This window comes from Muscardinus avellanarius, assembly GCF_963383645.1.
Source record: "Muscardinus avellanarius genome assembly, chromosome: 2".
NCBI lineage: Eukaryota > Metazoa > Chordata > Mammalia > Rodentia > Gliridae > Muscardinus > Muscardinus avellanarius.
In genome coordinates this window covers 82157051-82177972 of record NC_137787.1, presented here as the reverse complement: position 1 = coordinate 82177972, position 20922 = coordinate 82157051, and the positions used below count along the sequence as shown (strand labels likewise).

General features: G+C 35.4%; 1 pseudogene across 1 annotated transcript; it reads right to left on the bottom strand.

Moving 5' to 3' along the window:
• Positions 1-11131: 11131 nt before the first annotated feature.
• Positions 11132-11485, bottom strand: LOC308259386 (large ribosomal subunit protein eL34-like; annotated as a pseudogene). The gene has a single exon. The product of its transcript is annotated as a large ribosomal subunit protein eL34-like (transcript).
• Between the last annotated feature and the right edge of the window lie 9437 nt (positions 11486-20922).

The following is a 20922-nucleotide window of genomic DNA, read 5'->3' as shown; positions in this document are numbered from 1 at the left end:
GAAATATATTCCATTGTGCATTAGTTATTATACATGCAAATAAAAGATTTATAAAATTTCTCTGTAGTTGTTTAAGCTGAGATTGATTATTTACTAATCTTATTTGACTTGATGGAAGGCAGATGAAGTTCAGTGGTCCCTTCTTGTCTTGTGGCTTTTGAACAGAATCTATGACACTGTAACATTTGATTACAGGTCAGAACTTAGCTTCATTTGAATGTTTTCCCTAAGGAAATCAAACACTTTAGTCTACTCTCTCCCCTAAATATAATAAATGTATGATGTGATTGCTTTTCTTTGTAATACTTTTTACACTAGTGGGTGGTTCAACCTGTGCCTACAATGACATTTCTGGGATATTTTTTAATCTTTTCTTATTCTTAAAATAGACTTAAACCTCATGTGCATCTTGAAAAACATTACATTAGTCTGCTATTTGGTATCTGAACTCTGCATTTTAAATGCTGCTGGAAATCAATTCTCTGAAAGACATAGTTGTTTTCCAAGTTTTATCTGGCTTGAATTCTACATAAGCTTGCAAGTTTGTGTTTGTAATTTTCTGTTACTCTATGTAAAGAAATATGACTTCTTATAAAAGCAATGATAGGATCAAACATGATATGTTTAGTAAATTTTTAGGAGAAAATCCCCAAAGACATTCCAGGAAATCCCTCCTTTTCCGTACAAAGATTTCTGTGATAGGAAATGTTAGGTCATTCTTGGGACTTCAAAGTAAATATTTTAGTAGACAAAGGAAAATGTAAAATTATTATACTGTCATGTGATAAATAGTTGTAGAAGCCTCTAATAAAACACATTTATGAATCATATAGTCCTTTATTATAAAAAAAATCATAGAACAAACATTTCAAACTCTCAGTAAATATATGTATCCATCAAGTACAACACTCAAAGTGAACAAAAATTCAATTTAGGGGAGTATTTTTTCATTTTTGGAAGAAGTAAATCAAGTATGGCCTATCTATAAAAATAAACATGGATTGCCTTAGAATTTTTACATACTAAAAACAAATAGTTTGACCGGGTGTGGTGGTGCACACTTGTAGTGCCCGCATTTGGGAGGCTGAGACAGGAGGATTGCACAGGTTTGGAGCCAGCCTCAGCTGCTTAGTGAGGCTCTCAGCAACTTAGTGAGACTCTGTTTTCAAATAAAATATAAAATAGGCCTGGGAGTTTAGCCTGGAGGTAGAAAGACTCTGGGTTCCACCCCCAGGACCACCAACCCCCCCCCCCCAAAACCCCAAATATTTTTCTCAAATGGAATGTCTTTGTGTGAGCTCCAAGTATTTGACAAAATTAAGTGTTCCTCAATTATATTATCATTTTCTGGGGTGTTAGTGAACACTATGTAACCCTTGGTCCCACCTTAGACTTGAAGAATCGGTGCTCTCAGATTGAGGCATCAAATTGAATTATTAAAATGCATTCCAGGTAATTCTGATGAACATTTAAGTAGGAAAACCTGGACAGCATGTGAGAACTTCCAGTCACTTAGAACACAAGGAAATCCAAAGCTCTATAGGAAATAAAAAAAAAACCAGTTTCTCAAATAAAAACAATTTTATCAAATTGCATCTTCATAATTAGTTTACCAATGACATAGTAAAAATATGAAGATAACACACAGATAGGGATATTTAAAAGGTTACTCCTTTTTTCATATGAAAACACTGTCTTTGAGATAGAAACAAATCTAATGAAATTGGCTCAATACTCTGTTTTAAGAGGGCGTAAAAATGAATTGAATAAAAACATAATATGGATATAGTGATTATCCTCCTGGCTCAGGAATTATATATATTCTGAAAAATTTCCAACACTCAAAATGCCTGAAAGGGTTTAGGAGTGATATTTGTAATGTTAGCACTTTATCCAGGAGAAAATTCTCTGCTGAATATTGCCCTAAAAATAAAAGACCTTACAGCTTAGTAGTGCTTCTACATCATAAGAGGAACCAAAATTTTTTGAGACTCTAATATGTATAGAGAACTTTACATACACAATCTCATTTAATTCTTTTTATATTCCTGTGTAATAGGTGTTAACTATCCCCATTTTACCATCAAGGAATTCATGTTCAAAGAGGTTTAGTATATAATAAAAATATCATATAGTTAAAAAGTGGCAGAGGCAGGGTCCAAACACTAAACTTTCTCTCTTAGAGCTGGATGCAGTGGTGCACACCTGTCTCTTAGAGCTGGGTGGGGTGATGCACACCTGTCAGCCTCTCATTTCAGTAGTTGGGAGTTTGAGATAGGAGGGTTCTAGATTCAAGCCTCAGCAATTTAGCAAGACTGTTTAAAAAAATTGGAGTTGCTAGGCATGGTTGTACACGCTTGTAATCCCAGCATTTGGGAGGCTGAGACAGGAAGATAATGGTTTGCAGACAGCCTCAGCTACTTAGTGAGGCCCTTTGCAACTCAGTGAGACCCTGTTTCAAAATAAAAAAAAATATGACTGGGGGTGTATCTTGGAGGTAAAATGCTCTGGGTTCCATCCCCAGTACTGAAAAAAAAAAAAAAAAGGGTTAAGGGTGAGGTATAGCATACCCCTGGATTCAATTCCCAGAACTAAAAAAGGCTCTTATTTTTTCCCCAGTAGTCTATATTATTCTGTTGTCTTTTTTTCCCATTTGTCATAAAAATTATTTTGTATCTTCTTTCTTTAACATTCTCACTGAAGAGCTTTCCTCATATTTATGTGGCCCAGTTGTGACAAGGCTTCTATCAGTCTTTTTGATCTTAGTGCCTTTGACTATAACCCTCCAATCCCAGGAGCTGATGTCATGTGACCTAGTAATCTGCTCAGGATGGCAGTGCCAGCCACTCCCCTAAAGATTTCTCTTCCAGTGTTCTCCAGATGGGACTTGCACTGGAAGAATCCCAGAAAGGAGAAACAGATCATTTTATCTGACTCAGTGATCTTTCAAATCACCAAAGAAAATGCCTTGCACACTCAGACCTTCTAAAAGAAGCTGTCTTGAGGGGATGTTCTTTCTCCCAGGTCTCTCTTACCTCAGATCTTATGATTCCTTATTTTCCTGTTTTTTGGAAGATCTTTCAAATTCTACTCAGCTATACGTACTGTTCCAGAAAACACCAATTCCTATTATAAGACTCATTCCTTTCCCCCTCCACTGTATTATAAACAGAATGGGCTTCAGTTTCTCATGCTGATAACATTTGATTTCTCAGTGTTTTGGATTTTAGCCATTTTAATAGATGTGTATTAATATCTTATTTTATTTTATTTTATTATTATTTTTTCCTTTTTTTATTGGTGCACTGTATTCATACATCATAGTGGGATACAAACTTTTGTAGACATACATGCACACATCGCCCAGTCAGCCCCCACCCGATCCCCACCCCATTCTCTCCCCATCCCTCCCTCCCATGCTTGGCTTAGTGGTTGACATCTAGTATTATAGCAATTTATCCAAAATTAAAAATGATAATCTCACATAACAGTTTCATTTGTCTGATACCAAGCTTTTGATGAATTAAAGATAACATTTCAATATTTCTTTTTACTTTCTTTCTTACCAGAGAATTTTTTTTCTATTTTTTTAGGTGAAACTATCATATATTTATATATTTATTTTTCAGAAAAAAAAAATCTATCCTAATATGGAATATGGACTCTAGATACCCAAAACAATCTCGAAGCAAAAACAAAGCAAGAAGATGTATATTTTCTGATTTCAAACCATATAAAGCTACAATAATTGAAACAGTGTCGTACTATTCTAAAGGCAGATATATAAACCATTGGAGTTAAATAAAAGCCTAGAGCTAAATTCTTCCCTATATTGTCAAGTTATTTTTGACAAGGTTTCCATGAACATTTGGTGGTGGAAAAAATTATCTTTTAACTAAATATTGTTGAAAAATAATAATTACATGGAAAAGAATAAAATTGGACCCTTACCTAATCCCATATACAAATATTAACTCAAAATAGATAAAAGACCTAAATATAAATCTTAAGACTATAAACTTTTAGGAGAAAATCTGGGTCATAAAACCTCACAACATTGAAATTGGCAGTGATTTCTTGGATATGATTTCAATGGCACAGGCAACAGAAGAATATACAAACTCCCTAAAAAATAAAAGAAAATATTGTATATCCAAAGACAATGTAAACAGAGTTAACAGTTACTAATAGAATTGGATAAAATATTTCCAAATGCTATATCTGAAGGTATATTAATATTCCAACTAGAAATCCTAAAAATTAACAACAATAAAGGCAAACAATACCCTTTAGAGATAGGTAAAAGACTAACATAAATAATGAATCTCCACAGATAACCAATCTTAGTTGTCTGTTGGATGGAAACTCTTGTTTCTCTAGTTCTGGAGTGTGTTACCTATTTCTTCTTTGTAGTTAATCTCTTTGAGTATTTTCTCTAGTGCTGGTTTTGAAGACATAAATTCCTTCAGTTTCTGTTTGTCATGGAAGCTTCTTATTTCTCCATCTAATTTGATAGAAAGTTTTGCTGGGTAGGAAATTTTTGGCTGGAAGTTGTTTTCTTTCAGAATTGGGAATATGTTACTCCAAGCTCTTCTGGCTCTCATAACTTGGTTTGGGAAGTCTGGAGTGATTCTAATTGGTTTGCCTCTGAATGTCACTTGGCCCTTTGCTTTTGTTGCCTTTAAGATTCTCTGCTTGGCTTCCACATTGGTCATTTTGACAATTATGTGGCGTGGGGATCCTCTTCTCCGATCCTGTCTAAAGGGAGTTCTATAAGTTTCCTGGACCTGTGTATCAACCTCTTGCTTTATGTCTGGAAAATTTTCTGCTATTACTTCCTTGCAGAGATTGTTGATCCCTTTGGTTTCACTTTTTTTCCCCTCCTCTATTCCAATTATTCTTAGGTTAGCTCTCTTAAAATGGGCCCATATTTCTTCAATATCAGATTCCTGCTGTTGGATATTTTTTTCTAGATTAGAAACTATGCGTTCATTTTTGGCATGATCATCTTCTAAGAGCGAGATTCTGTTCTCCATGTGTTCTAATCGGTTGTTTGTGCTTTGAATTGAGGCCTTTACTTCATTAATTGCATCCTTTATCTCCTTTTGGCTCTCTCTGAGTTCTTTTCAAAGCACCTCTATTATTTCTACAGTTATTTTCCTGATTTGCTCTTCTAGAAATCTCTGATTTTCTGTTTTATCAAGTTCTGATGTTGTGGGGTTGTGGGCATTCATTGCTCCAGTATTATTCCTCTTTCCCATGATTTTGGATGTTTGTGCCTTCTCTGGGTTCTTCCCTTGGGTCACTATGACTTCACTTAAGGTGTTCTGGATCTTGAGTCAGTTGTATCTCAGACCCCACTACTCCTTTACTGGGTTTTTATCACAGAGTCTCCGACCCAGAGAGTTGATAGAGGCTGCTTTAGACTGTGGGGGGTGCCAGGTTGCACATTCTCCTATGGTGTGATATCTCTGCCACCGCCCCTCCTCCACTGGGTCAAGTCCCAGGGAGTACAGTATTGGGATTTCTCCTCTGTGGCCAGCAATTTGACTCACTGTTCTTGAGTACGCAGATGTAGCTGTACTGGTTTCGCTGAATTTGCTGCTGCTGCTGCCGGTGGCAATATGGCGCCGCTGCTACACCCTCGGCCGTGGGGCTGGTGTTTTTCTTCTTGGTTTTGATTTCCACTCTGAATCCCTGCAGCGTGTGCTGAGCTCAGCCACTGGGAGCTTTAGATTTTACCTGCGGCGAGAAATCCCGCCTGGCTGTTTCCGCAGCAGCTCACCTCGGCTTGCTGTAGCCGTCCGGTGAACTCCCCGCTGCCGCCGGCAGTAAAGCGCTGCTGCCGCGTCTGTGGCTCTGTTCTCAGTCCGCTTTCTCTCTGGAGCCTGGTGATTTTTTTGTTTCTCTGTTGATGGTGTTTTCTGGCTATGAAAGGCGCTGATTTTGTGGTAATGGAGATTGGTTGTTAGCGGGGCTCTTAAGCCCCGCTTTTCTCGGTCGCCATCTTCCCAGAAGTCCTTGCTATCTTATTTTAATATGAAGTTTACTAATGGCATGTTGAGAGTCTTTTCACATGCTTACTCAACATCTTTATATTTTCTTTGGTGAGATACCTATCAAATCTTTTCCTATGTTTTAATCAGTTGTCCATTTTCTCTAAGTTTTAAGAATTACCTGTATATTTTGAATACCAGATTTTCATTGAATATACATTTGCAAATATTTTCATCATTTTATATTTAGTTTTCTAGTTTTCTTGAACTCTCAGTAAATATATGTATTCATGAAGACATTCTCTCAATCTTTTTACATTTTACTCTCTGAAACTTTTTGGCACATACTTTTCTCCTGTTATTTCTAAGTGTCATAAAGAAAAAATTGAGTAACTCACACTAAGATGTAAATGCTTCGTATCATTTATTTCCCAAAGGAAAACAACAGGGAAATGACAAGTCATAATATTGTAAAATAAACCCCTGGTGATCAACTTTAATGTAAAGACTCATGATATTCAAGTAAGGTATTTTTTTGGATGAGATATTTTTTCATGATTATTATCCCCAAACATCAATGACTATGATATATATATATATAGTCAGGAGTGTGTTTATTTATAGAATTCCAATTTTCTACCATAATTTTCTTGATATATGAGATACTTTAAAGACAAATAAAAGGAAATATGACTTTATTGGCTGGTAGTTGCCTTAAATAACTTCTCAAAATGCTGTTTTTTAGATATAAATGTATTCAAGAGGGAATTAAGTAACTCTCTCATTGAAATAATTATATCTGAAATTCTGCTTGCAGTGAAAACTCAAATCAAATTGGTTTAGGCAAAAAAGAAGCCTGTTGTCTGTGCACCTGTGAAGGACAGGGATGAGCTGTTGCTAAGTGTAGCTGTATTCTCCTTCAGCTTTGCTTCTTCTGTTTATTGGCTTTATTCTCAGAAAGGATCTACCCAAATTGTGGGAAATAGAACTTCTCCAAGCTACCAACTCGTCTTCCCATAGATCATAATCCACAGGTGAGATCCCAAAGCTCTCTATTTGTTCACATAATAAATAAACTTCACTGACAAGCACGATTGGGCATCTCAGGTAATATGTCTCACTGTTGGAGAGGAGGAACTTTGTTCAATTAGGAGTCATGTGTCTACCTCTGTTATCTGGGGTGCACTAAGTTTAACTCTTCCACTGTGAGATTGGGTTCTCTAGGTAAGAGAACTTTTGTTGTTAGGAAAAAGGTGCGAGGCACTTTAGATAGCAAAAATACAGATGTTCAGTTTCTACATTCCTCATCCTGCCTTCTGTTATTCATTCCTTATCTTCAGAATGTGCTTATCACAAACTGGCCCTGGCTTTGAGCAACAGCCTATTTTGGATGACTCATTGGTCAGATGCTAGAGGTATTTTCCTTGCTGAAATTAGAGATACATTTCTTAGTATGGAGAAGGTTAGAAGATCAAACAAAGAATGAAGAAAGCATTCATTTATATATTAAGTAGCCATCATTAGGTTTAAGAAAGGATTTTATTTGCTTTATATTATAAAAATTATTTAAGAGTAGAACAGGGAGATAAGACATGTTCATTATTTTTAGTATAATTGTGATAATTCTTGATAGTTGGTTTCTCTGCCTCATGGTAACCAGGCAACAGGAATTGCCACAAAGATAAACTGTGAAGAGTAAATTTTTATTATTTTTAAAAAATCACTTTTTATAATTAACATTTCCTATCTCATCCCAGTATTTTATATAAACCCTCAAACATGAACAAACATATAAGATTAAATAATATATTTTAATCAGTTCTCATTTTATTTGTTTTTTGCTGATTATTTATTTATTTATTTATAATACTGGAGATTGAACCCAGGTGGATTCTACCTCCAAGCTACACGCCCAGGCCTATTTTTATCCTATATTTTGAAACAGGGCCTCACTAAGTATCTGAGGCAGGCCAGGCACAAATCTGCGATCCTCCTGCCTCAGCCTCCCAAGTACTGTGAATATAAACATGTACCACCATGCCTGGATTGAGATATATTTAGTCCAACATTTTTTTCTCTCACATGTCTTGTTTTTCACTGTTTCTCTGAAGAGCTAGGGAAAATAATTTCTTATAATTTTGATACAGCCAGCCCTAAGCCCAAAATTCTAGTTTGGATACTATTTTTCCAATTGCTCCTTTATAACTTTAGGTAGATTATTGGACCTCTGTGACCCCCAATTTCACTATAAAATGGAACTATTAAAAGAGAAATCTCATAAGAGAAAATTGAAATATAAAAGAGGAGCCTTATAAGACTTCTGGGAACATTCATTAAGATAATGAGTACAATCCATTTGGCATATGTCTTGGTACTCAGTGAGTGTTCAGTCAATGTTAGTTTATATTACCTATATTAATATTTATCTGTGCAGAGATGCATAAGATTTCTGACTACAGTAATTATTGTCTTTTTTACAGTAATTACTAATGTTAACTCTCTGCTTAAAGGGCTCATTGCCTTAGGTCTGAAACTGTCTTTTAGGACATCCAGTCCCTAGTCGAAGACACTCAACTCCTGTAGGAACTGGAGGTATGTAGTGAAGGAGGGACATCAAGTAGATGCTCCAAAGCCATTGGTGGGTGCAATCCCACACTTTGAAGTAGATACTTGATGAGTAAGTGCTCATTTCAGAATAAAATTATGTGAAACGTTTATATGTTGCTACAGAATCTATTCTAGTTTTATCTTTTTTCAATAGTTGTAGTCTGCTTTTATTCATTTATATGCAGGTAAATGTGTTTTACACCAACTTATCATGAAAAGAATCTTATTTTAATTGATAATTTTCACAAATCAAAGAAGGGAATCTTTTCATCAATTTGTTGGTACATGTGCAATGACATAAAAATAAGAAACATAACAATCTGTGAACTTCTTTAATCTATTTGGCATTTTGTTGTCATTTAATTTTGTACTACATTCAACTACATAAATTAATGTTATGAATGAGATTGCTACACGTGCACTTATTTTGCACAGAATTTATTTTCAAATACTTCAGGTCATATATAGTTTGTGTAAATGAAAATATTGTTTTCACCAACTGCAGACATTTAAGTGTCTTCTGTATACAGTAAATTAGGAAATACTGTGAGATACGAATAACTAAAAAAACAAAATAAAACAACCAGTTAATGTTGAGAAATATGTGTGCCTTCAATAATATTTTTACATTAAATTTAAAGGCATATTACACATCTATATATTTAATCATTCTTGGTAGCATGGAAATTATAATATTTAAGGATAATTCAATGATAGTGATGCTATGAGGAACCATTTTTATTTTTAAGAATATGGCCTTGGAAAAACCTACAAAGTGCAGTATATTAAAGCAAGAATTAACAAGTGGGATGGCATCAAACTAAAAGTTGCTTCTCATCAAAGGAAACCATCAAGAACCTAATGAGAAAGCCTACAGAATGGGAGGATATCTTTACCAGCTACCACTCTGACAGAGGGTTAATATCCAGAATATACAAAGAGCTCAAAAGACTCTGCACCAGAAAAATAACCCAATCAAGAAATGGGTAACTGAATTGAATAGGTGCTTCACAAAAGAAGAGATACAAATAGCCAATAGAGCGACTTCCAGGAAGATGGTGACTGAGAAAAGCAGCGTTTACGAGTCCTGCTAAAACTCGATCTCTGTTGCCACAAATTCAGCACTTTTCATAGCCAGAAAACACCATCAGCAGAGAAATAAAAAATGTAAAGACAAGGGACAGAGAAAAAAAAAGACTAGAAGAACAACCAGAGACCAGAAATCAAGCCAGCAATGCAGTGGCAGAGCCGTGCCAGTGCTGTCTTCCCTCACAGATCCAGGCTCCAGAGAGGAAAGGTAAACAAGGAGCTGAAGTGAGCAGCTGCAGATCATTCGGCTGTAATTCAGCGGTTCTTTTTGCACAATGAATGTCTAAAACTCCCAGTGGCCAAGCTCATCATACCTTCCAGGGACTCAGAACAGAGCTCAAAACCAGAAAAGAAATATGCCAGCCTCACAGCCGAGGGCATGGCAGTGGCACCATATTGCCAGCAGCGCCATCCTCACAGCTGAGGGTGTGACAGTGGCGCCATATTGCCAGCAGCAACAGTGAGTTCACCGTACCCTGCCACAGCTCCAGATCTGCGTGCACAATAACTGTGAGTGTAAGTGCAGCCCCTAGAGGAGAAATCCCTGTACTGCACTCCCAGGGACTTGTATACCTTTGATAATCTCTTTGGGTTGGATATTTTGCAGTCCAACCCAGTGAAGGAGTAGCGGTGGCAGAGATGCCACACCCTAGTTTCAGCTCCCTATGGGAAAATGCCCAGCCCGGCACCCCCACAGTCTTGCACAGCATCGATTAACTTCCTGGGTATGAGACTTTGAGATACAACCCAGTAAAGGAGTAGTGGCAGCTGAGATTACAACAGACTCGAGATACAGAGCACCCTAAGTGAAGTCATAGTGACCCAGGGAAGGCACAAAATTCTGAAGTCATGGGAAAGAGGAACAACAATAGAGCAACGAATGCCCTCAATCCCATATTATCAGAACCTGAAAACACAGAAATTCAGAGATCTCCAGAAGATCAAATCAGGAATATAACTGTAGAAATAATATAGGACTTTTCAAAATAATTTAGAGAGAGTCTAAAAGAAATAATCATTGAGGTAAAGGCCTTAATTCAAAGTATAAATAATCAATTAGACCACATGGAGAATAGAATCTCGCTCCTAGAAGATGATCACTCCAAAAATGAATGCATAATTTGTAAGTTAGAAAAAAATCAGACAGCAGGAATCTGACATTGAAGAAATATGGGCCCATTTTAAGAGAGCTAACCTAAGAATAATCGGAATAGAGAAGGGAAAAGAAGGTGAAACCAAAGGGATCAATAATCTCTTCAAAGAAATAATAGCAGAAAAATGTCCAAACATAGAGCAAGAGGTTGATACACAGGTCCAGGAAACTTATAGAACTCCCTTTAGACAGGATCAGAGAAGAGGATCCCCATGCCACATAATTGTCAAAATGACCAATGTGGAAGCCAAGCAGAGAATCTTTTAATTACTCAAAGAAGATTCATTTATTTAGCTTTCTGACTCTGTGCTTGTGCCTTCAACACTTTCACAACGATTTTCTGCTCCTCAATAAGGAAAGCACGCTTGATTCTGTTGCAGACACATTTAGCACACATGGAACCACCATAGGCCCTGCTGACATGCTTTTTTGTCTTAGACAATCTCATAAGAACCTTAGGTCTCACAGCACGAACCCCACGCAGCCGGCCTGGGCACACGCCACATACAGATTTTGGAGCTTTCTCAACCTTCTTGGTATACAGGTAAACAATCCTGTTGCCAGGGGTTTGGGACAGCCTTGTTTTGTTAGAGGCTGTATTTTAGGAAAGCCTACGATGATATGTCAAATGCCGGACCATTTTGGGTGCCTGTAGATGCCGTCCCCAGAAGAGCCAAGCAGAGAATCTTAAAGGCAACAAAAACAAAAGGCCAAGTGACATTCAGAGGCAAACCAATTAGAATCACTCTAGACTTCCCAAACCAAGTCATGAAAGCCAGAAGGGCTTGGAGTAACATATTCCAAACTCTGAAAGAAAACAAACTTCCATACAAAAATTTCCTACCCAGCAAAACTATCTATCAAATTAGATGGAGAAATAAGAAGCTTTCATGACAAACAGAAACCGAAGGAATTTATATCTTCAAAACCAGTTTTAGAGAAAATAATCAAAGAGATTAACTACAAAGAAGAAATAGGTAATACACACTAGAACCAGAGAAACAAGAGTTTCCATCCAGCAGACAACTAAGCAAAGAAGAATATATTCATGTGTTTATAAGTTAAAATCTTTGGAGATTCATTATTTATTTCAGTCTTCTACCTATCTCTAAATTGTATTTCTAAATTGTATTGTTTGCTTTTATTGTTGCTAATTTTTAGGATTTCTATTTGGGATATTAATATACCTTCAGATATAGCATTTGGAAATATTTTATCCCATTCTATCAGGAACTTTTAACTTTGTTTACATTGTACATTTTTAAAAATTTTTTATGAAGTTTGTTTATTCTTTTGTTGACTGTGCCTTTGAAATAATATCCAAGAAATCACTGCCAATTTCAATGTTGTGAAGTGTTATGAGCCAGGTTTTCTTCTAAAAGTTTATAGTCTTAAGATTTACATTTAGGTCTTTTATCTAGTTTGAGTAAATATTTGTATATGGTATTAGGTAAGGGTCCAATCTTATTATTCTTCATGTAATTATTATTTGTCAACAAATGTTAGTGAAAAGACTATTATTTCCTTCACCAAATGTTCTTGAAAATTTGTAAAAAATAACTTGACCATATATGGAAGAATTTATTTCTAGGCTTTTTATTTTATTTCACTGGTTTATATATCTGCCTTTATAGCAGTACTACACTGTTTCAATTATTCTAGCTCTATAAGGTTTGAAATCAGAAAATATACATCTTCTAGCTTTATTCTTTTTCGAGATTGTTTTGGGTATTTAGAGTTCATATTTCATGTCAATAGACATTTTCTGAAAAAAAAATACGATAGTTTTACCTTAAAAAAAAAAGAAAAAATATCCTCTGGTAAGAAAGAAAGCAAAAAGAAATACTGAAATGTTATCTCTAAGTGACCAAAAGTTTGATATCAGACAGATGAATCTGTTATGTGAGATTATCATTGTTAATTTTGGATAAATAGCTATAATGTTAGATGTCAACCACTAAGCCAAGCATGGGAAGGAGGGATGGGGAGGGAATGGGGTGGGCATTGGGTAGGGGCTAACTGGGCCATGTGTGCATGTATGTCTATACAAGTTTTTGTCCCATTATGATGTATGAATACAGTGCACCAATAAAAAAATTTAAAAAATGAACAAAACAACAACAACTAAACAAATAGCCAATAGATACATGAAAAGATGTTCAACATCATTAGCCATTAGGGAGATACAAATCAAAACTATGCTGAGATTGCATCTAACCCCAATCAGAGTGGCAAGCATAAAGAAATCAAGTAACAACAAATGCTGGCAAGGATTTGGGGAAAGAGGAAATCTTTTATACTGTTGGTGAGAGTGCAAACTAGTTCAGCCACTGTGGAGATCAGTTTGGAGATTCCTTAGAAAACTGGGAATAGATCCACCATATGATATGGCTATACCATGCTTGGGTATATTTCCAAAGGGGTTGAAACCAGAGAAATACAGTAACATGCATACCCATATTTATAGCAGCACAATTTGTAATAGCTAAAATATGAAACCAACCTAGGTCTCCATCAACAGATGAATGGATTGCAAAATTATAGGAAATACACACAATGGAATTCTACTCAGCTATAAAGAAGAACAAAATCATTTCATCCCCAAGAAGATGGAAAGACCTAGAGAAGGTTATGTTAAGTGAGATCAGCCAGGCACAGAAAGAGAAGGGACATATGTTCTCTCTAATATGTCCAAACTAGGGAGTATTAAGAATACCAGCAGGACTTCAGAAAATGGAGGGGAAATCTCAACAAAGCTGAAATGGAAGGGTAGAAGAGGAAGAAGGCTGATGTTGATTAATGGAGGAGCTATATTTGAATATGTGTAAAGGTATGAATATAGCATGGTTAACCTGAACACTCATTGTTGGAAAGGGGAAAGGGAAGCGAGGGTGGGAAGAGGGCACCAAGCACAGTCTAAATGTATGCCAATTTCAATATGATTCACATAAAAATAAGAATAAAAAAATAGGGCTAGGGATATAGTTCAGAGGTAGAATGCTCCTGGGTTCCATCCCCAGTACTGAAAAAAAATTTGAGCATGCTACAGATACTACTTTATACCTTGTTTTTTCCTGAAATGAAAAAATGATTTGTCTTAGAACACTTTATAAGATCAACAGAACTACTTCATTCTTTTTTTTATAACTGCATAAAATTCAATTGTGTGTATCTACCATGCCTTATTGAAGTGAATAACCTATATGCTGCCCAAAAAAATTATGGCCTTTGAGAAAACATCAAAGGCACAGGTTACAACTAAAAGGTAGAAAATTGGATTTCATAAAAACTAAAAACTTCTGTGTATCAAAAACCTATCAACAGAGAAAGCAACTAACATAATAGGAAAAATATTTGCAAATCATCTATATGGTAAGGAATTAATAAACGGAAAATGTAGATAACTCCTAAAACCCAACAAAGAAAATCTGTGAGTGACCACTAAACATGTGAAATGATGCTCATAATATGGAACCACCAGGGAAATGCGAGCCAAGATCTCAATGAGATGCTACTTGACATACATTAGGATGTCTACTAACAACAACAGCAACAACACTACCACCACCAACAACAATTCAGAAACCTAGGAGTCCATTAATGGGTGAATGGGCAAAGAAAATGTGCTATATAGGTACAAGGTAATATTCTGCCATAAAATGAATGAAACTGTCATTTGCAGCAGCATGGATGGAACTGGAGGACAGTGTGTTAAGCAAAAAGGGCGTGGTGGAAGAAAATGGGGAAAGGATGACTACAGGGACAGCTGGGGAGGAATAACTTATAATGTACCACACTTCACTAGATTAACTATAGTTGCCAACAACTGAATATTTCAAAACAAGTACAGAGGTTTTTGATATTTCCAACACAGGAAATAAGTGTCTGAGACAATAGAGACACCATTTTCCCTGATTTGATCATTACACACAGCCTACATGACAATTACTACCTGTCAAATAAATAAATAAACCACAAATTAGCTAGTATTGGTGAGGATGTGAAGAAACTGGAACCCCTGAACACTGTAGGTAGGCATATAAAATGATACAGGCACTGTAAAAGACAGTAGGAAAATTTCTCAAAAATTAAAAATAGATTGGCCATATGATCCATTAATTTTACTTCTGAATATATACTCCAAATGATTGAAAATAGGGTCTTGAGGAGATCACTGTATAACCACATTTTTGGCAGCATTATTCACAATAGCTAAAATGGGAAGCAACTCAAATGTTCATTAACAAATGAATGGATAAGCAAAATATATTAAAATATTCAAGCCTTTGAAATAAAGGAAATTCAGTCATAAGCAATAACATGAATAAAGTTTGAAGACATTATGATAAGTGAAATTAGTCAGTCACAAAGAGACCAGTATTGTATGATTCCAGTTATATGATGCATAAATCATAGAGTAAGCAATTAGAGACAGGCATAGTGAACTGGGTATAGTGGTATACATGTTTAATTTCAGCACATGGGGGACTGAAAAAGTAGCATCATAGATTTGAGGCCAGCCTCAACAACTTAGTGATATCCTCATCAACTTAGCAAGACTATTCCAAAATAAAAAATAGGGTTAGAGGTCTGGCTCTGAAAATGCCTTTGGTTTCCAGTACCAAAATAAAAAGAGAAAGAAAGAAAGAAAAGAAGAAAGAAAGAAAGAAAGAAAGAAAGAAAGAAAGAAAGAACAATGATGGTTGATAGAGTGAAGAGGTTGGTGATAGAATGCGTAGAAATATGTTATTTAATGAATATATAGTTTTACTTTTGCAAGGTGAAAAGTGTTCTGGAGATAGATTGGTTCACTGTTGTACAATAATATGAATATGCTTAATGCCGCTGAACTGCATACTTAAGGTAGTAAATTTTATGTTATATGTATTTTACCACCACAAAAACTGGTGGAAAAAAAAAAGGTAGTCATGGAGTGGTCTAACTTGATACAAATTTTCTTTCTTCTTTTGTAGTACTCGGGGTTGAATCTAGGAACATTCTCCTATGAGATAACTTCTTCCCTATTTTACATTTTATTTTGAAAAAGGGTCTCACTAAGTTGCTGAGGGTCTTGCCAAGTTGCTGCAAACTTAAACTGCTAGGGCAGCTGTTATCCTGTGATTCTCCTGTCTCAGCCTCCCAACTACTGGGATTATAGGCCTGAGCCACCATGCTCTGCCTCAGATTTCTTATAAGCAGTGTTCTTAACATATCATTTCTTTTGTTTGGGACTCATTTTCCAATTGAGCTTTGTTGGAAATAAACTGAATTTATAATCTAAGATGTTCAAAATTAATGATGTTTTATATTTTGAATTTCTTTCAAGTTAGAATAGAATATAAATTCACTCCTCTGATATTGAGCAGTCTTATGCACAATTTATCTGAATTTGTGAAGGTTCATAATACAGCTTAAATTTTTTCAGATAGGTTTGTAGAAAGTAATTATCTTCTGTTTGAAAACATGAACTGTGATATCAAGACATATGAAATCTGACATTTACCAGTAACCACTTCTGACATGGTTTTCATCATTGATTTTCTTTCCTCTCTTCCACTTGCTTCTGCTGTACTTGCCTCATTTTAGATGCACAAAAGAGAAACATTCAGTTTATCTCCTATGACATGCAGTGAACAATAGTTCTGCCAAGACTAGATGTAGAATATAGATAGAAGTGTGTTTCATATGACAACTAATTCTTGATTCGAACCTAAAAACCCTACCTCAAAGGACGCCAGAGTTGATATTCTTATTTGCTTTTATAGACAGCAGTTCTCTTCTTTGCAGTCTACCACACACAACATCTCTTGATGTTACAGAATGCTAAGAAGGTAGGTGATATCCATGGTCCAGTTTGGCATTTCTATGTTCCAGTAATCTCAGTGAATAGAGTTCCCAACAACACACACACACACACACACACACACACACACACACACACACAAATAAACACTATTATCAGCATAATTAATGTAGAATTTCTTAATTTGTTTGACCTTACAAATTTGAATTATTTTGATTTAGGCATTCTGTCAAATCATGTCAAATCATGTGAAGGACTTTTCTGTTTCTTTTATAAGTTTATAAAAGTATAAAAGTGAATATATTTTCTTCATATAACATTTGAAAAGACCAAAATTGTAGAAAGGAAAAAGTAAATGTTTTCCCTTTCCAGGTCCTTTTTCTTTGTTTCAACTCCACTTTTGCAGTTGAATTGGATAGTCTGCTTTATTTTAGCCATATATATCAGTCTCTCTATGCTCACATAACCTTTGGTTCTGGCATAATAATCTTTACTCCCCCTATATCTCTTCTTGTTACTAAAAATTAATATGTTAAGAAAATTTCAATTTCACTGCATATAAATTTACCATAAAAGCTGTGTGGAATTATTTTGCATATATCCACTATCATTTAATAATTATCAGTTTCCTATTGATTGCTGTTTCTGAGTTTTCTAACACTGAAAGGTGTGTGTGTGTGTGTGTGTGTGTGTGTGTGTGTGTGTTTGAGCATTCAAGTAACTTTTAGGTTGAAGGGAATATTCACCCTGAGTTTGAGTAGTTATTGCCCACTAGGATTTTATCAACTTGGGCTTTTCTCTAACAACTGGCGAGAATTTCCATTTTTCCACAATCTTGATATCATTGCATATTATCAATGTCTTTCCTTTCTGCATAGCTGGTAAAGTCAGAATCTCCCAATTACTCACGGAAGCTCAACATTTCTCATATGCGAATTGTCCATTTCTCTTTCTTCTTCTCGTTTTAGCTTTTTAATAGCAGTCCCTTTCCAGCTCCCACTGCCACTGCTCTTTCCTAGGTGAGGTCTTGAGTGCCATTTACTTCAGGGTTGCATATTTTTCCAAATATTTTCAATCCTTCCTAAGATATAAATCTTACATTTCCTCTGTTTAAAACCTATCTATAGCTTCTTCAGCCAGCTAAAACATGCATAACTTATGATTTTCATTTTGTCTGGATATAACTCTCAAGGCTTTTCTACTATTTATTTTTTCTTTTCTTTTTTCTACCAGGGAGAAGAAATTATGTTTACCTAATCTGTCCTGTACCTTTTTTCCATTCTTCAAGCTCTTTTCTGAATCTGGAGGGTCCTTTCCCCTTCTGTGTAAAGTCTACATTTCTTTCCAAATTTGACTCAATGGGTAACTTTTTATAGCACTTCCCTTGGTCTAATCCTTCATTCTCACTTGCTAAGTACAATTAATTTATCCTTCTCTATGGCTGTTTTGTTCACTGTTATTAATATGAAGCAGGTTGACTAATTCCCAGTTCCAAGAGAGGAATCCCACTGGACAGAGACAAACAAAGATTGTCATCATTTGATGTCAACTACCAGAAATAGGCGTCCATACGCTTAATGCTCACTGCATCTCAGGCTACTACTTAGGTCCATCATGCACTGATGACCAGATTGTCTTGAGTCTGTAAAGATGGAACATACTCTCACATAAGTTATATAAAGGAGTGACTTTGTCACTTACAGATAAGCAGCAAGAGACAGCAAGTCTTGGATCTATTATGAGCTTGTGTCCTCTAAGCTTCTCAGGCTGGAAGTCTTGACTGAGTTTGCCTTGTTTTGTACTACAGCAGAGGCACCCTCCAAGGCAGTCAGCCTGGTTATACATCTCAGGAGCTACAAGAATAACTGGGCAAGGCTATAAGTGACATCTTGCTTCTAGAGGAAAGAGGGAAAAAGCCTAAGTTGTCCCAGCTAGTTCCTTCCTAAATCAAGATATTACATTCCCTAGAGGCAAGGAACAAGGTCCAGCAGTTCCAGGCAGTTCCTCCCATTTCCTAGCACACTGCATCTCTAGCATGTTCTACAACTAGTCTTGATAACTCCAAAAAGAAAGAGGGAAGAGCTGTTTTGGTTGGAGGCCATCTGGAGAAGTATTCTATAATTAAATACTTGATAGAGTTATTCAGTGAAGACTGAAATTTTCTTAGGAGGTTTTTGATTATTGCCTAAATTTCTTACTAAATAACATATAACATATATAATAACATATATAATATACATATATTATTTTTTCATGATTCTGTTTTGGCAGATTATATATTTATAGTAGTCTCTTATAATCCTTAATTTATTATGTCAGTTTTAATATCCCCTATTTCATTTCTAATTTTAGTTCAGTCTTCTCTTTATTTTTTCTTATCCTAGCTAAGTATTTGTTATTTTGTTGTTTGCTTGTAATACTAGCATTTGGGAAGCAGAGATTGGAGGATTGCAGTTTGTGGATAGCCTCAGCTACTTAGTGATGCCCTCTGCAACTTAGTGAGATCCTGTTTCAAAAAAAAAAAAAATACAAAATAGGGCAGCGGGTGTAGCTCAGAGGTCAAATGCCCCTGGTTTCCATCCCAGACCCACACACAAAAAAGAGTAAGGACGGTAGGAACTATATATAAATTTAACACCCATATGTCTATATACTGAATGATTTATACTGTGTGAAATTCAGATGGTTTTGAGACTACACTACTATGGAATTTTATTTCTGTAAAACTTTTGGATGAAAATAGTTTGTCTGAAGCAATTGTCTATTTTCTTAATGGAAACGAAATGTTTGTATATATAGTTCCTAAAAGACAAATTAAATTCTCTATTTTCATAGGAGTAAATTTCATAGGTTAATGCCGAAGTATTATTCAGTGTATTCTTTAGTACTGATAAGCATTTTCAATAACAGGTATTCAGTTCTCTGTGTCTTGAAGCTCACATAAGAATTCATTTTCTTCAAGATTTTTTTTAAATCAACCTCTATTAGTTTTTTGTTAGCAAGAATTCATTTCCTGTGCGTGACTCTCTTGGTTATATTTGCATTAGGCAATTACCTGTTTGCATTTAGGTATTTTTGAATTTGATGCAATATACATATTCTTGAGGGAAATAAAGTTTGTTCCCAGTAAAATGAGAAATACTTCTGCATAAAGAAAAGTAGTTATGTTCTAAGAGTAGAGGTTTAAAGTCTTATGCAAATCTTCAAATCCTTCTAGAACTGAGTGACCTGTGAAGTAGAGATAGTTCCATGTGAAAATATGTCACAATTTTAGATAGTCTTGTAAGGATTATGGTGGCCATAGTTTATCTTTAAGTGGTTGATTTCTAGAACTATTTATTTTTTATTTATATGTGAATCATATTGAATCATATTGAAAATGGCATACATTCAGACTGTGCTTGGTGCCCTCTTCCCACCCTCACTTCCTTTTCCCCTTTCCAACAATGAGTGTTCAGGTTGACCATGATAAACATGTGTGCACTTATATACATATTTGAATGTAGCTCCTCCATTAATCAACATCAGCCTTCTTCCTCTTCTACCCTTCCATTTCAGCTTTGTTGAGATTTCCCCTCCATTTTCTGAAGTCCTGCTGATATCCTTAATATTCCCTAGTTTGGACATATTAGAGAGAACATATGTCCCTTCTCTTTCTGTGCCTGGCTGATCTCACTTAACATAACCTTCTCTAGGTCTTTCCATCTTCTTGGGGATGAAATGATTTTGTTCTTCTTTATAACTGAGTAGAATTTTATTGTGTGTATTTCCTATAATTTTGCAATCCATTCATCTGTTGATGGAGACCTAGGTTGGTTTCATATTTTATATTTCATATTTTAGCTATTACAAATTCTCTTTCATCTCTAACCCCCTTCAACTACTCTACTGGCCTATTTTTGAATTATTTAAAATCCTTTCTATATTTTCTCTCTAGATTCCACAAAACAGAGAAAGCATACCACTCCTGAATTTCTAAGACCAATTGATCTCCCTTAGTAAAATATTTCCCAGTTCCATTCATTTCCTGCAAATGACATTATTTTGTTATGGCTAAGTAAAATTTCATTGTGTGTATATATCACATTTTTTTTATCCACTCATCTGTTGGTGGACACTTGGGTTAGTTTCATATTTGGCTATTGTGAATTGTGTTGCTATAAATATGAGTATGTATGTATCACTATAATATTCTGATTTAATTCCTTTGAAAACATAGTGGTATAGATAGGTCATATGGTGGTTTAATACTTAATTTTTTTAAATTTTTTATT